The 15,729-nt window shown below is 44.6% G+C and overlaps 1 pseudogene; it reads right to left on the bottom strand.

Annotated features, from left to right (window-relative positions):
• Positions 1-7,761: 7,761 nt before the first annotated feature.
• Positions 7,762-8,501, bottom strand: LOC101050057 (transcription factor BTF3 pseudogene; annotated as a pseudogene).
• Positions 8,502-15,729: the final 7,228 nt, after the last annotated feature.

The following is a 15,729-nucleotide window of genomic DNA, read 5'->3' as shown; positions in this document are numbered from 1 at the left end:
AAATACCCAACAGAGATGTGTGCATGTTTTACCAAAGGACCAAAAGACATGTGTGCATGAGTATGTTCATAGCAGCTTTCTGCATACTATCTCAGAACTATCAAGGACTCAGGTGTCCATCCATTTATTATAAAATGCAATAAAAAGAACAACTTACAGCTACATGCAACAGGGAAAGAAAAGCCTTTTCAGTTGGGCATGGTGGCACACGCCTGTAGTCCCAGCTACTCAGGAGGCCGAGGCGGGAGAATTTCTTGAACCCAGGAGGTGGAGATTGCAGTGAGCCAAGATTGCGTGCCACTGCACTACAGCCTGGGTGACAGTGCAAGACTCCATCTCAAACAAAACAAAACAAAACAAAACAAAACAAAGCAAAAACCACACACACACAAAGAAAAGCCTTTTCAATAAATGATGCTGAGCCAACTAGCTACTGTCTACACACGAGTCACAAGATACGTTGAGTGAAAAAATACATATAGTATGAGACTGTAGGGCCAACACACTTGACAGCAAGAATTTCAGCATACCCTTAGAATGACCCTGTATGGCAGATGCACTTGAATGTGTGCTCCAAGCTATGGAGTCCAGGAATGGCCAGCCTGGAGATTCGTTTCTTACCCAGACAAACATTTGAGGCCCTGTCCTGTCCTGTGGAACATTGGCCTACAGGGGACTAAGGCGCTGAGTTTTGGGTTAAATGAAGGTAGGTTCCAGCAGGAGGTCATTGGGAGGAGGGTGTTAAGTGAAGTGCAGTATAACTGCATGATGCTTGCAGATGCTTGTGGTTTTCCTGCCTGGCCCGCTGTCACTGGACTCTTTCCTGTATGTAAGCCCCTGATAAAAACCCATGTCTCGTTTCCTGGCTCTGGGTCTCTTCGTCAGCCTCTTGAACATGGAGCCTTCCCTACTGAGGTTCATAGGGGTTTGGCACGATAAATACCCTCTACATGAAGTTTGAAAACAGGCCAAATTCCTTTATGGGGATGGAAGTCGGCATTGTTCCTATGGTGAGGGGGGATTTGATTGTGTGGGAGCTGAAGACCTACATCGTGATCTGGATTTTTTTTTTTTCTTATTTTTGAGATAGGGTCTCACTGTGTTGCCCAGGCTGGAGTGCAGTGCTGAGTTTCTGCTCACTGCAGCCTCAAGCGATTCCCCCCACCTCAGGCACCCAAGTAGCTGGGACTACAGGTACATGACATCATGCTTGGCAACATTTTAAAATTATTTTTATAGAGACAGGGTCTTACTATATTGTTCAGGTCTTACTCTATTGTGCATAGGTCTCAAACTCCTAGGTTAAAGCAATCCTCCCACCTCAGCCTCCCAAAGTGCTTTACAGGTATGAGCCACCATATCTGGCCTTGATCTGGAAATTTATCGAATGTCCATGTGAGGCTGGTATTCCTTTTTTACTGAGTATTTGTTGCGTCTCAATGATTAAATATTGTTCATATTTAAGAAGAAGTCTTCCTCCCTGAAATCCCCACCCCATCCTTTATCCAAACTCCTTTTTTTGATCTCAGTTTTCAAGGCCTTACCTGTGCTTTTCTACTCAATTTTATTCCAGTTAAATGTTAGATTCATGGTATTCCTTCTACCCCAATCAGCCCACACCTGGTTTGTTGAAATCTTTATAGGTCCAAGGCCACTGTCAGGCATGGGTGTGCAGCAGGGCAGTTGGATGGCACCCTGTGTCTAGAGGGTTTAACGCTCTTCTGTCGCCAACTTGAAGTTCTTAATTTTGGAACAGAAGCCTCCATTTTCATTTTGCATGGAATCCTGAAATTGACATAGTTGGCCCTGCATGCAGGCATTTTCATCTTCAGATAGCACAGAGGTCAGTTCAGGTTTTCAACCTTGGCTGCTCATTAGAATAACCAAAGTTCCAGAGATTCTGAGTTAACTGGGTCAGGGCGAAGCGAAGGCATGAGGAGTGTTAAAATTCCCAGCAGATTCTAATGCTCAGCCAAGGCTGGGAATGGCAGACCCAGATGAAGAGTCACACCAAAGAGATGGTTTACCGAATATCTGGAGAGCTTAGAGGATGGAGGGATCACTTTGGGCTTGGAAGTGGAGGCGAAAGCCTGATGTGAGTTTATGGGGTGAGTTTCTGGTTAGAAGTCAAATGCGCAATGTGAGGGTGTTCCAGGCAGGGGCACCTGTGGGCCAAGCTGCAGGCGGAGATCCCTCTGGATAGGAATAGTGCTCATAGCCTGTTTTCTCAGCCAACATTCTTAGTCTGCCATCAGCCAGTGAAAACCTGTGGATTCTTTCTTATGATGAAGCTGTAACGAGAAAGTGATGGACTTCGCCTCCAGCTGATTTTGAGAAGAGAAGGGCTGTGAGGTTCCAGGTGTGGGTGCCCAGCTTGGTGGCTGCCGTGGAGGAAGAAATGCTGGACTGTACATCAGAAGGCACAGTTTCTAGTTCTCATCCTACCCCTGGCCACCCAAGGTGCTTGCCCAATTGTCTGGGCCTCAGTTTCCCATAAAACCTGGACTGATTTGATCTGGAAGTAATTTTCTATTCCCACAGGGGCATACCTGTATGGTTTGTTTCTTATTTCTCGGATATCTATATTGTCTTTTAAAGTTTTAGCTTATAGACTATTTATAAGGGTCAGCGATTATCAAGCAATTGAAGTCTCTTAAAATAGGAAGTCCATGGACAGAATCCAGTCGGTAGAGTTTTTTTTTTTTTTAGTCTGAACAATATTATTTCTTCAAAAATGTGTTGTCCACATTGTGAGAGTTCATATTAAAATGCAGATTTACAGTTTCTCTTAAAATAATAGGAGATCTGGCAACTCTAGGCCTGCTTTGGGCAATTCTTGGAGACACTGGTGCTCAGGAGGGGCTGCCCTTTTGGACAGACCATGCACTTGCCAGCTGACCCCAGTCCCCACCACTCCCTATTCTACCCCAGTCGCCTCGTTGACTCACACTAGCAGTCAGATCCCTAGCGGTGCATTCAAGGCCCTTCACGCACTGAGGACTTTGTGAGGACTCCTTCAAGGAATGTTCATTGCCTGCCTCTTGCTGGCTGAAAATTAGAATTGGGCTTCATTAGAAATGACAGTCTAATGGTATTAGACATTCTTCCATTCCCTCGTTTGCCTTGTCTGACTGTGACCACAGAGCACATCTCCGCTCTCCAGCCTCCAAGATGATATGACCTCTCTTCAGACATACTGGCTCTAAGAAAACAAACAAGAACATGGTAACTGGGGCTTCTTCAGGAATGTGTGTTCATTTCCATCTTCCTGTAATCCACTGCATTCTTCAGGCCCTCTGAGTCTTCTAAACATTCAGGCCAAATGATCTTGAAGTTATTTTTCTAACCACAATTATCCAAATCCTGTTTTGTTTTCTTTCTTCTTTCCAAGCGTTCCATTGGCGTCACTTAGGCTTTGTTGGGGGCAGCTGAGTCTTTCAGGGTCAGGGTTTTCCTTAGTGACGGTCTGAAGGCAATCTGTAGGATAAGAGGTCAGCCCACAGCTTCCATCGTCACCACTACCAGGCCACCTGCTGGAGGCACTTCACTCCTGACCTTTTCCCAAGGTTGGACAAGGCATGAGGAAGACCGGATAAAGGAGCCCAGGCTGCCCCACCCCACGGTGGGGCCCTGGATGAGACTGGTTCCTTGTTGTCCTCTGTGTGGGTCACAGATCCCTCCCTATGCCGTCACCGTTTCTTGGGCATCAGGCAGTAGCCAGTCCCTGCTGTCCGAGAGGTGCTGCTTGGGCAGAATGCTTCAGGCAGGCCTTGCCGTGAGGACAGTGAAGGGCACCCTTGGGCTTCATGCGTGCTTTGATAAGAACGGGAACTTTGTATCCAGTGTCCAAGTCTAAAGTGATCCTGGCAGACTCGGGTTTATGATTAGAAGTGCATGGAACATGAGAAATTGTTAAGGAGCGGAGGACTGTTTTGGAGTGCGGCCTGTCCCAGGGAGAGAGCACTATGTCTCTTTCACCAAGCTGACCAGGCCACCTCCAAACCACCCGGCCTCCACCCTCACCAGCCACCACCCCTCCTGTCATCCTTCTGGGAGGAGTGGGAGGGACGGCAAGTTTTCTCCTCCACCTTTATATTTTCTTGTAAATGTAAAACCTTTGCCCCTAAAGGAGGCTGCTTATAAGGAAAGGCTTAAGATGTAACCAGAAAATAAAACCACAGCTGCCCAACCCACACTGAGAAAGAGGCGGAGAGGTACGAAATGTGCAGGGCACAGCGAGCCCACTCCCCAGGGCTGCTGTCTTTTCGAGACCCCCTCACTGGCTCCTCTTGAAGTCTATGCACTTGGAGTGAGGCCACATTTCTGCTTTTTCAATGATGAAAGCTGCAGCAGATCCCCTATCTGTGAGGTCATTTGGCAGAATCTGCATGTTGTTGATATCGGCTACTGAAGTGAAGTCTCTTAAAATAGGCTTCTGGGACTCCAGGCACTGATGCCTTCAAAACTCAGTGACAGCAGCAGCTAAGAGAGCTTGAGTAAAAATAGCCAGGGGCGAGCAGGCGGCACTTGCCCCTGATGCGTGCTCACCAGCTCCTCTCATCTGTCAGCACCTCTATCCTCTGATGTCCCACATTCTCCCTATTATCGGCCCCTTTTTCTCACACTTGCTTTCCTCCTTACAGCAGAGCCACTGAATGACTCCTGGCCAAGGACCAATAAAACCTGGCCGTCAGATTTCCCTGTGCCTAGCATTTGGGAGATTATGGCACATCGGGTTAGATGTCTATTCTTTAGAAAAATGATATAGGTGGGCCGGGAACGGTGGCTCATGCTGTAATCCCAGCACTTTGGGAGGGTAACGCAGGCAATCACTTGAGGTCAGGAGTTTGAGACCAGCCTGGCGAACATGATGAAACCCTGTCTCTACTAAAAATACAAAAATTAGCAGGGCGTGCTAATGTGTGCCTGTAGTCCAAGCTACTTGGGAGGCTGAGGAAAGAGCATAGCTTGAGGCTGCGAGGTGGAGGCTGGCTGCAGTGTACTGAGATTGCACCACTGCACTCCATCCAGGGCAACAGAGGTAGACTCTTCTAGAAGGAAGGAAGGAAAGAAGGAAGGAAGAAAGGGAGGGAGGGAGAGAGGGAGGGAAAGAGAAAGAAAGAAAGAGAGAAAGAAAAAAGAAAGAGAAAGAAAGGAAGAAAGAAAGAAAAAGAAAGGAAAGAAAGAAGAAAAAGAAAGAAAGAAGAAAGAGAAAGAAAGAAAGAAAGGAAAAAAGAAAGAAAACAAAGAAAGAAGGGGAACGAAGAAAAAAGTATTTAGGCTGTGTCTACATATATAATCAACTCCAAGATTAGGATAGAAGATATAACTGAGAACAGCCTCCCAGGCCGGACACCTTAAACCTGAGTAAGTTTGGAGGCAGCTCGTTGTTACTACTGCTGTTGTTTTTCCAGGACTCTAATAATAATCCCTCCCTCCTCATTTCTGAGCAAGTATTTTAAAAAACCCTTATCAAGTTGGCACTTCTGTCTCACCAGGGCTACCATGTCCAGCTCTGCAGAGTGTACACTGCTCAAGACCAGACGGCACCATTCCCATCAACGAGGAGATTGATGGTGTCCGCTGGCCTCGTGCAGGGTGGCAGCCCTACCCCCTATAATTTCCTTGCTGTCTTCTACCCAGTTCTTTCTGGTCTACATATCTTGATAGGGTGATCTGGTAGGTAGGAATAGTAGGTGATCTGGTAGGTAGGAATAGGCCCTCGAGATATGGGGAGTTTGAATTAAAAGGTGTTCCCTTATTCCTTCCCTCTGCTTTATTTCAAGTGTTTTTGTCACCCAGGCCATCTCTTTGCTTTCCCTTTAAATATTTCCTTTTAAATCTTTTTATATCACTTTGATCTAAGATGTTATTGATCTTGTTCTAGGAAGTCTGAGAACTCTCTAAGGGCTATTGGCAAAAGTGATTTCTCACCTTGGCCACACTTATTTCCCTCATCTCATCCTCTTCCGTCTCTCCACCTGAGAAAGATATAAGATGTGGGAGCCATTCACTATCAAGAGAGACTGCCTGGGATTCTAACAGCAGAGCTGACATCAATATTAATTGAAAGCTCCTTCAGTTGGAAGGGATCTAAGAGGTCATCTGCAACAAGCCTTTATCCAGTGAGAGGAGTCCAATTACTCTTGATTACTCCAGTGACTAAACACCATCATCTCACTGGTTAGTCCAGTCCATCGTTGATTTTGTCTTATTGTTTGATGCTCTTTGAGCCAAAATTACACTGAACCAGAATCTACCGGCTCCCTGGCTGCAAGTGCCTACCATATGTTGGGCAAGGCACTGGCAGCTGGGGACATGAAGGTGAATTAAAGACACACGCTGCCTCCCATGAGGTCAGAGCCAGTGACTGTTCCACAATGAAATAGACAGGCAGAACACAAGGAGAGCACCCAGCAAAGCCTCAAATTCAGCTGAGAGTTCTGCAGGTGACTGAACTGGATTTTGAATGTTTTTTTTTTTTTTTTCCCAGAAACACTCATTACAAGTTACTCTTTATCTACATAACAACTCTGTATTTTTTTTTTAATTTTTTAAAATGTTTAGACGGAGGTTCCCTCTGTCGCCCTGGCTGGAGTACAGTGGTGCAATCTCGGCTCACTGCAACTTCTGCCTCCCGGATTCAAGCAATTTTTCTGCCTCAGCCTCCCGAGTAGGTAGGACTACAGGCGGGTGCCACCACACCCGGCTAATGTTTGTATTTAGGTTTCACCATATTGGCCAGGCTGGTCTCCAACTCCTGACCTCGTGATCCACCAGCCTCAGCCTCCCAAAGTGCTGGGATAAAAGGTGTGAGCCACTGCACCCGGCCTATAATTTGTATAATAATAATTGTATCCCATCTTTATCTTCTCGTTTTGTAGTTTGACAACCTCATTGCCTTCAACCATGTCCTGTAGCACATGAATTTTTTTTATGGGGTTTTTCCCTACCTAACATTCCCTTGGAAATGTTAAACCCCAAACTGAGCCCAATATTCCCATGGGGTGGTGTGCAGGGAACCATTATTTCCCATTGCCTTGGTGTTCCAATCATATGGCCAATGAGTAGATTCCTGTATTTTGGAGGTCATCTATTGATGGTTAAAATCCAAACCCCTCCTGCCCAAATGTTTTCTGGATAAACAGCTACAAAGCCAGGGAGTCTACTTACTTTTTTTCAGTTAAAGCAGCTTAGAATGACCCACTTACCTGCGTCTGCTCAGCACTTGGGCTGCATTAGAGTGGCCTACAGTTTACCTTGCCAGTGTTAATACTTCACTGAGTGAAATCACATTGCCTTGGAACTTGGACGCTCTTGTTCTTCTCACTTTCGCCATCATCATGGAGACCTTTGCATCTGCGTCACAGGCCTAATGTCCTCCTGGAAGACGTCAGACTAATTTTACACAACACATAATGGAAAGGGACAATGCCATGCTTTACTCCTCCTCAACGCCAATTCTCAGACGTCATAACTTCAGATTCTTTTATCCGGTTCTTCTAAACCAGATAGTATACACAAGTTATTTGATAAAAGGGAAAACTTAGCTCCATTTATCAAATAACTTGTTTATGCTACTATTTCTTGCTTTTAACGTTGTTCAAATGTTTCTTTTTCTTTTTCTTTTTTTTTTTTTTTTACTAGGCAAAGAACTTTACTAACCTTGGTTTCAAACTTGATTCCCAGGCTTCTTCGGCTTAATTAGCTGCAAAGAATGAATGGTGTATAAGCAAAAAAACTGAAAAGAGCTGCAGTGTCCAAGGGGCTTGGGCTTAAAAAATATTAGAGATCTAGATTTTATCAGATCCATAAACAAAAATTTCTTAAAAAGCAGTCATAATATAAAATAGCAGCTCCCAGTAACTTCTTCAAGTTTTATCTTCAGAAGTTGACTCAATTCAGTTTGCCTCATTCTTGGAAGCCTCATCAAAATTCTCCACAAGATCTGGAACTTCATCATCATCCTCCTCTCCAGTAGCAAGTGGTGCTTTTCCATCCACAGATTGTTGGGGCAGAGCTTCAGCCAGTCTCCTTAAACTAGTCAGACTGTCTGCCCCAAGCTGGTTTAGGATGCTGGGTAGCATTTCTGTCAGCTGCTTTGTCTCAGCATGGCCTGTAATGGTGAAAGTGTTTGCTGCCAGAGATGCCTGAACTTTAGGGTTGTTAAAGTGGATCACTGTTCCTTGGTTTGTAAACATATTCACCTCTTCAATACCAGAGATATTGTTTACCCCTAACTTCTTTAAGGAGAACTGAAGTTTTTTTATCATCTGCTGTGGCTGTTCTATGAACCACCTTCTTCTTTCTGCGAGCAGTTCCTTTCCCACCAATGCGCACTTGTGCCTGCAGTTTGGCGAGTTTTTCCTGGTTCATGATTGTTTCTTTCATCTTGTCGGAGCGGATAAGGGGTCGCGCGGGGGACTAGGGTTGGTGCTCAAGGGGTCTCAGGTGGACCAGCTGAGATTAGGCGCACACACGCGGGGACGCAAGATGGCAGCTAAAGGGACGTTCAAATGTTTCTTGATTTAAAAATGTTATTTAGGTCTTACTGTCTTGTTCTTGTGGGAGATAATGTCTTGATTAATTTAAACCTCACCATCTTCCTCACGCTCACCTCTTTCTTTTGCCTTCCCATCCTTTCAAAATGGTGTTAGCAAACATTTTTGTGCAATCAGTGTATGGTAATTATCATGACGCCTCTGTAATTATTATACACACTAAGCTTAGTTTTGCTTTTGTTTTTTGCCATGACTCTATTTCCTTTCCTGCTGCATTTTATAGATTTAACAATTACTTCATTCCTTTCCTATTTGCTTGCTTATTACCTGCCATTAAATCATTTTCAAATTCTCCACTGGGAATGTACATCTCCTAACAAATTGATACTCTGCCAGTTTAATCCAATCTACCCTTTTTCACATCCTTCCTAGAGCCCCCGTCATCCTGCTCCAAACTGCATTGATTGCATTCTAGCTGCAGAAGAATTTCTCTTCACCTCCCTTGTGAATATTCCTTTTCCTTTCTCCTGGGTTGCATCTCTTGATTCCCAGCTCTTAAACCTTCTTTTTAAATTTTTTTGACATTTACTCATTTTGGTAGAATACTTTCTTACATAGCTTCTTCTTTTTACTTGTTTAATTTTTTATTTTATTTTAAGTTCTGGGGTACACGTACAGGATGTGCAGGTTTGTTCCATAGGTAAATGTGTGCCACAGTGGTTTACCACACCTATCAACCCATCAGCTAGGTATTAAGCCCAGCAAACATTAGCTATTTTTCCTAATGCTCTCCCTCCCCCCCATTCCATCCCCTGACAGGCCCCAGTGTGTATTGTTCCCCTCCCTGTGTCCATGTCTTCTCATTGTTCAGCTCCCACTTGTAAGTAAGAACATAAAGTATTTGGTTTTCTGTTCCTGCATTAGTTTGCTGAGGATAATGGCTTCCAGCTCCATCCATGTCCCTGCAAAGGACATGATCTCATTCCTTTTTATGGCTGCATAGTATTCCATGGTGTATCTCTTACATAGCTTCTCAAGAAAGAGTGCAGGGGCAATGAAATCTCTGAGATTGTGAATGCTCCAGCATTTTAGTCTATGCATACATATACCTGTCATTTGGCGAGGTGTGGGAGTCTAAGATGGAAATTATTTTCCTTCAGGATTTTGAAGGTATTTCTCCATTGTCTTCTAAGTTTCAGTTCATCGTCGAGAAATTCAATGCCACTTTTATTTGCATCTGTTGAATTTTGCCTGGTTAATTTTACTTCTTTCTTTCTGGAGAAATGTGGTTCTCTTTGTTCCTGGGGTTCTGGGGATAAAGAGAACTGAAAATTTACTATGTTGAGTCTTAGTTTGAATCACTTAGGATTCTTTCAGTCTTGAAACATGTTGCCTTCAGTTCTGGAAAATTTTCTTGTGTTTTGTCTTGGATTACTTTCCCACCTCCATTTTCTCTATTTGCCCTTTTTGGAACTTCTAATATCTTCAATGGATCCACCAATTTTCTTATTTTTTCTTTTCTACTTTCTGTCTTTTTTGTATTTTCATTCTGTCCTTTAGGACATTTCTTCAATTTTTAATTTTCAATTCTTTCTAATTGAATTTTATTTCTGCTATCACAATTTTATTTTTTTAAAGCTCCATTTTGGTCTTTGAATGTTTCTTTTGAAGGACTCTTCTGCCTGTTCCATGAACACAATGTCTTCCTTTACCTTCCAGTGTATTAACTTTATTTTTTAATGTCCTTCTACTTCTATATTTTCTTATAAACTTGTGTGTGTGTGTGTGTGTATGTGTGTGTGTGTGTGTGTGTATGTGTATGTGTGTGTGTGTGTGTGTGTTTTGCTGCCTTTCATGTTAGAGATTTTGCTTAAATCTTTTATCTTTGGCTAAATACTCATAAGCCCTACAGCTACAGAAACCTCAGGTAAGTCCCCTTTATTTCTGACAGCACAAGCAGCTTTTACTCATTTTATATAAGTTTATAAAATTGGCTTTGGAAAAAAAAATCAAGGTCCATCTTTGATTTATTTTTTTAATTGAGTTTTAAATGTTCAATGCTACATTTGAAAAGTAATTTAAGGATCAAAACTTTGCTTTTCTGAAGCTTGAAGTACAAATATCTAAGACTACATTCTAAATTGTTCTTTAAAATAAACATTCCTGGTTGAACATTGTGTAACACAATCTCTGTTGCCAGAGATAATCTTGCAAGAAAGCATGACATTAGAGTACAGAGCAGGAGGCCGGGCGGGGTGGCTCAAGCCTGTAATCCCAGCACTTTGGGAGGCCGAGGCGGGTGGATCACAAGGTCGAGAGATCGAGACCATCCTGGTCAACATGGTGAAACCCCGTCTCTACTAAAAGTGCAAAAAATTAGCTGGGCATGGTGGCACGTGCCTGTAATCCCAGCTACTCAGGAGGCTGAGGCAGGAGAATTGCCTGAACCCAGGAGGCGGAGGTTGCGGTGAGCCGAGATCGCGCCATTGCACTCCAGCCTCGGTAACAAGGGCGAAACTCAGTCTCAAAAAAAAAAAAAAAAAAAAAAAAAAAGGGTACAGAGCAGGAAACGGAAGAGAAGAGGAAGAGACTGAGTGAGGAGGGGGCTTAGAAATGAGCTCTGGAAATGAGGAGAGAGACGTGGCTTTCCTGGATCCAAGGATTATCCCCATGTGGGACTGCTGATAATTGGTGCCACGAAGCACTCACTACATGAACCTACTGTGAGGGTAGGTGTATGTTAACTACGGGTGTATGCCACCATGCCTGGCTAATTTTTGTATCTTTAGTAAAGATGGGGTTTCACCATATTGGTCAGGCGGGTCTCGAACTCCAGACCTCAGAGATACGCTCTTTATGTAGATGATCTTGTTTAGTCTTTACAGTTTTATGATACAGTTTTCTTGTTTTGCGGGTGATGAATCAGAGACTCAGGGAGGTGAAACAAAAATGCTAAATTCTACGTAAGGAGTACTAAGAGACAGAATTGGAATTCAAGCTTAGTTTTGCCTGACTCCAAAACCCATGTTCTTGAACTACTTAGCCTCCAAAGTGGATTCTAAAGCTATTGCCAAGAATGAGAAAATGGACTTCTATACTAGTGGCTTCAGAAAGAAGACCTGCAAATGGAGCTCTGGCTTGAAGGATGATTCTGAAATAGGAAAGGTTCCCTCTTCCCTCTCGCTTCTTCAGTGCCCGGCTGCTCAAACCTCCAGGGGAGCATACAGACAGGCAGGCTGTGGAGCTCCCACCCGACGGCAGTGTCGAGGGCTGGATGTTTACAACTGAAGCCCCAGTGGGCGTGTGTTGCAAAGCAGTCTTCTGGTTTAGCCATCTATAGACAGCTTGTGCTAACCAGCTCAATTAGACCCTCTACCTTGTTGCAAGGACAGAGTGCTTTCTGTATCCCGGGTGCTTCCCTTGGAAGAAGAATCGGATCACACCTGGACTTGGAGAATGACTGCAAGGTTTTATTGAGTGGAAGTAGCTCTCAGCAGATGGGGGAGTCAGAAGGCAGATGGTTTTCTCCCGGAGTCGTGCCGCTGAGCGACCTGGGCTCTCCTTCGACTGTCCGGACCAAACTCTACATTGTTCTGCCAGCTGACGGCCTGCAGGCATACCGGGTGCCTATCTGTGCCCTTTCCAAGTCCAGCCGCTTGCGTGGTCCTCCTCCAGTGTGTTTCTCTTGACACGCAGCTGCTCGCCTCTTCTTTCTGCCCATTAGCTCCTCTGGATGTCCAGCCGCCTGTGCGTGTGCCCGCTGGGATCTCGGGATTCTAATAGGCACGGGATGGGGGTGTGGCGGGCTAGGGTGGTCTCGGGAAATGCAACATTTGGTCGTGAAGGCAGGAGTGCCTGTCCTCACCCAGGTCCGTGGGCACAGGCCTGGGGATGGAGCCCTCACCAGGGACGTGTCTCTCTCTACCCAGCACTTCGCTGCCCCCTCCTGTATCAATTCCTTACTCAGAAAAGTGTGTTTTCAGACTTTTTACTCTGGGATTTCTGGCCCCAGCCAGCCAATATCAGTTTGTTATAGAATCTACAGAGACATCATAATCTTCCTATTTTAAGACACCGTTTTAGCTATAATTATGCTGAACTCTCTCCTAAGACAAGCAGCAGCTTTTTATTGCCTGTTATCTAGGTGTTGCTTCCACAAATCCACACCTTCTGGGCCTGTCACCGGCAGCCAGGTCCTGGGAGTTCTCAGTCCGTTGCTTTGCTGACGGTTCTTCAGAGGTGATGAGCTGTGTCTGAAGGCCCCTTCAGACCATGATCCCACCAGGGCTACACACCAGGCATATGTGCAGAGATAAGAAACTTCTCAAGGATTGCATGTTCTATTCAAAGAAGTAAGGTCTAAAAATGAAAACCCATTTTAAGCTCTTTTGTGGTTGTCCTTTTTGGAACACGGAAGGAGGACAAACCTACACAGTTTTGTGTTGCTTCGTTTTTTTTGAGAAGTCTTGCTCTGTCACAGTGGTGCAATCTTGGCTCACTGCAACCTCCACCTTTGGGATCAAGCAGTTCTCCTGTCTCAGCCTCCCAAGTAGCTGGAACTACAGGTGTATGCCACCATGCCTGGCTAATTTTTGCATTTTTATTAAAGTTGGGGTTTCACCTTATTGGTCAGGCTGGTCTCGAACTCCTGACCTCAGGTGATCCACCTGCCTCGACCTCTCAAAGTGCTGGGATTACAGGCATGAGCCTTTGCACCTAGCCTGCTTTGTGTTTTTGATTTACCAGGCTATATTGCTTTCTCTGGTACTATTTCATGAATTCAAGCTTGTTAGTTAATTGCACACTGAATTGAGGAGAGAATGTCTAAGTCAAATGTCAGGCTATCTGACGGAAATGGAGAAAGCAATATTCTTATCCCCTTTGCTCCCATAATTGTAAGATCCTATTTCTTGTGCTTAAAAAAAAATCTAGATACATGATGGAAGCATTATTTTGAAGTTTTAAAACTTCAGTACAGAAGCATCTTTGTTTTTCTCTTGGGTTCTGCTAGCATCTTGCAGTAGAAATCAGCCAAGATTTCTCCTGCTCCCTCTAGGGGTAGAAAGACCTTGCCAGCATCAAGGATTTGCATGGCTGAGTTCGCTGGGAGGGTGGAGATAGAACAATTGCCTCTCCAGGACTCTTTAGACTGTTTTCCTAATCTGAGCAACCAAGCCCACACTTGCAAGGAAGGGTTTGTAGTTAGACTCTTCGGTCTTCTCATTCTACAGATCGTGCAGCAAAGAACTCACCCTGACATGTAGAGGCAAATTAATGAGTCCTAACCTTTCGGGCAGGGCAGGCCCCAGAGGGAAGGCGATGACCCCAGCAGTTATTATTATAAATAGTTAGCCTCTGTTCTCCAAACAGAGGCATGTGTGGCTATCTCAAGTTGCATGTTAACAGAGTTCTAGAGAAAGCAAAGTTTCCATTGCCTTTCTGATAAACACATTCTTGGAAAGGACAGCCTGCTACCTAATGAGGGACCCTAGGGAAGATATTTTGAGCAAGTCTAAGACCGCCTGTCTGCACTCTTTGTGCTCACAGTGTGAAATACTCTCTAGTTTAATTCTCCGGGGCGGTGAATCAGGATCCAACTGGCAGTTACGATCAATATCTGTCAATCATCTAACTTTGAGCCGGGTGGGCAGCTGGATACCAGGATGTAGGATTTTCGATGGCCTTTTCTTGGGCATGACATTCCCTACACCCATCATGGCTACAGGGTTGTGAGGAGAAAGGTTAGGAGATCCCTCCCAAAGTCCCCAGCCCTTGATTGATGCTCTACTGCCTTTCGCTTGCCCTTTTGTCTGGACGATCCTGTCCTTTGACACCCAGCACATGCATGCTGCGACCTTTTACTGGAGTGAGGGAATCCTGAGATAGGTGATGGAATGAGCAAAATACATGGCCTCGGTTGCATGTTGTCGTACACACGTGTGTGCGTATGTGCATGTGTGTGCTTGTATTTGGTCTCAAAGGCACTGTTTATCCTCATTGCCTGTCCTCTTGGGGACAGTGTTATTTCTTTGCCACACTTCCATCCTTGAAGCCACAAAGACCTTTGAATACCTAGGTACCTTTTCCTACTAGGCTTCAGATCCACCTTTCAATTTCAGGAATAAATGAATCTCCTGGACCTAGTTTGCTTCTTTGTTCCTCTGGTATTTCCTGGAATAAGTCCCTAAATAATTTCTGAACTGCCTTTATCATTATTATGAGTAACTCATTCCCTGCCTGGCCCAAGAGCTGTCTGATGGGAGTGGCCTTACAACTCTGCAGTCCCCGTCTTCCTGGCCTCCACTGCCTTCTTTCTCCCTCTACCCCTTCCCACCCATTTCCTTTTTCATGCCATTCAGTCAAACTCTATACAATTGCCTTGTCTTAAGGTCACCATGCAAAGCTCAAGGGGTTCAGCCTAATCACTTTGCCAGCTGGTTGCACTATCTCTGGAGTCTCCTTCTAATCTCCCATTTTAGATATCACATGCATGAGCTCCCCACCCCCACCCAAGTGCTCTTCCTGAGGAAAAATGTTTCTAAAAAAAATTTTTTTTTTTTGGAGATGGAGTTTCTTTCCTGATGCCCAGGCTGGAGTGTAATGGCGCAGTCCTGGCTCTCTGCAACCTCCGCCTCCCAGGCTCAAGTGATTCTTCTGCCTCAGCCTCCCAAGTAGCTGGGATTACAGGTTCCCGCCACCATGCCCAGATAATGTTTTTGTATTTTAGTAGAGACAGGGTTTCACCATGTTGGCCAGGTTGATCTCAAACTCCTCACCTCAGGTGATTCTCCTGCCTCAGCCTCCCAAAGTGCTGGGATCACAGACATGAGCCACTTTGCCTGCCTGTTTCTAAGAATTTATCTCAAATAAACATCAGAACAATTTTTTGGATCTCAATAGCCTAATTCTGGTTCACAGCTTCCGACCCCCTTCCCAGTCAAGTGATGAACATTCTCAAATCCAAATAGGGTATTTTCATACCCCACTGTGAGCTCAGAAGCACAACACTATTCCTAAATTTAGAGGTTTAGATACATAATAAAGGGGGAAAAAACAGACATGTTGTTATTAAAGCAAAATCAGCAATCGGGCTGTCAAATACCAATGTCATTTCATATTCTGATCATGTTTCAGTATAAAATAGTTTTTGCGTAGAAAAACATGGGAGGTTTTGCAAAGAAAATAGGTGAAATAAGTATGACATAGGAACCCATCAAAAATAACTGGC

This window comes from Saimiri boliviensis, chromosome 1 (assembly GCF_048565385.1).
Source record: "Saimiri boliviensis isolate mSaiBol1 chromosome 1, mSaiBol1.pri, whole genome shotgun sequence".
Lineage (NCBI taxonomy): Eukaryota > Metazoa > Chordata > Mammalia > Primates > Cebidae > Saimiri > Saimiri boliviensis.
Note: the sequence above shows the minus strand (reverse complement) of the source record. Positions and strands in the feature narration are given on the sequence as shown.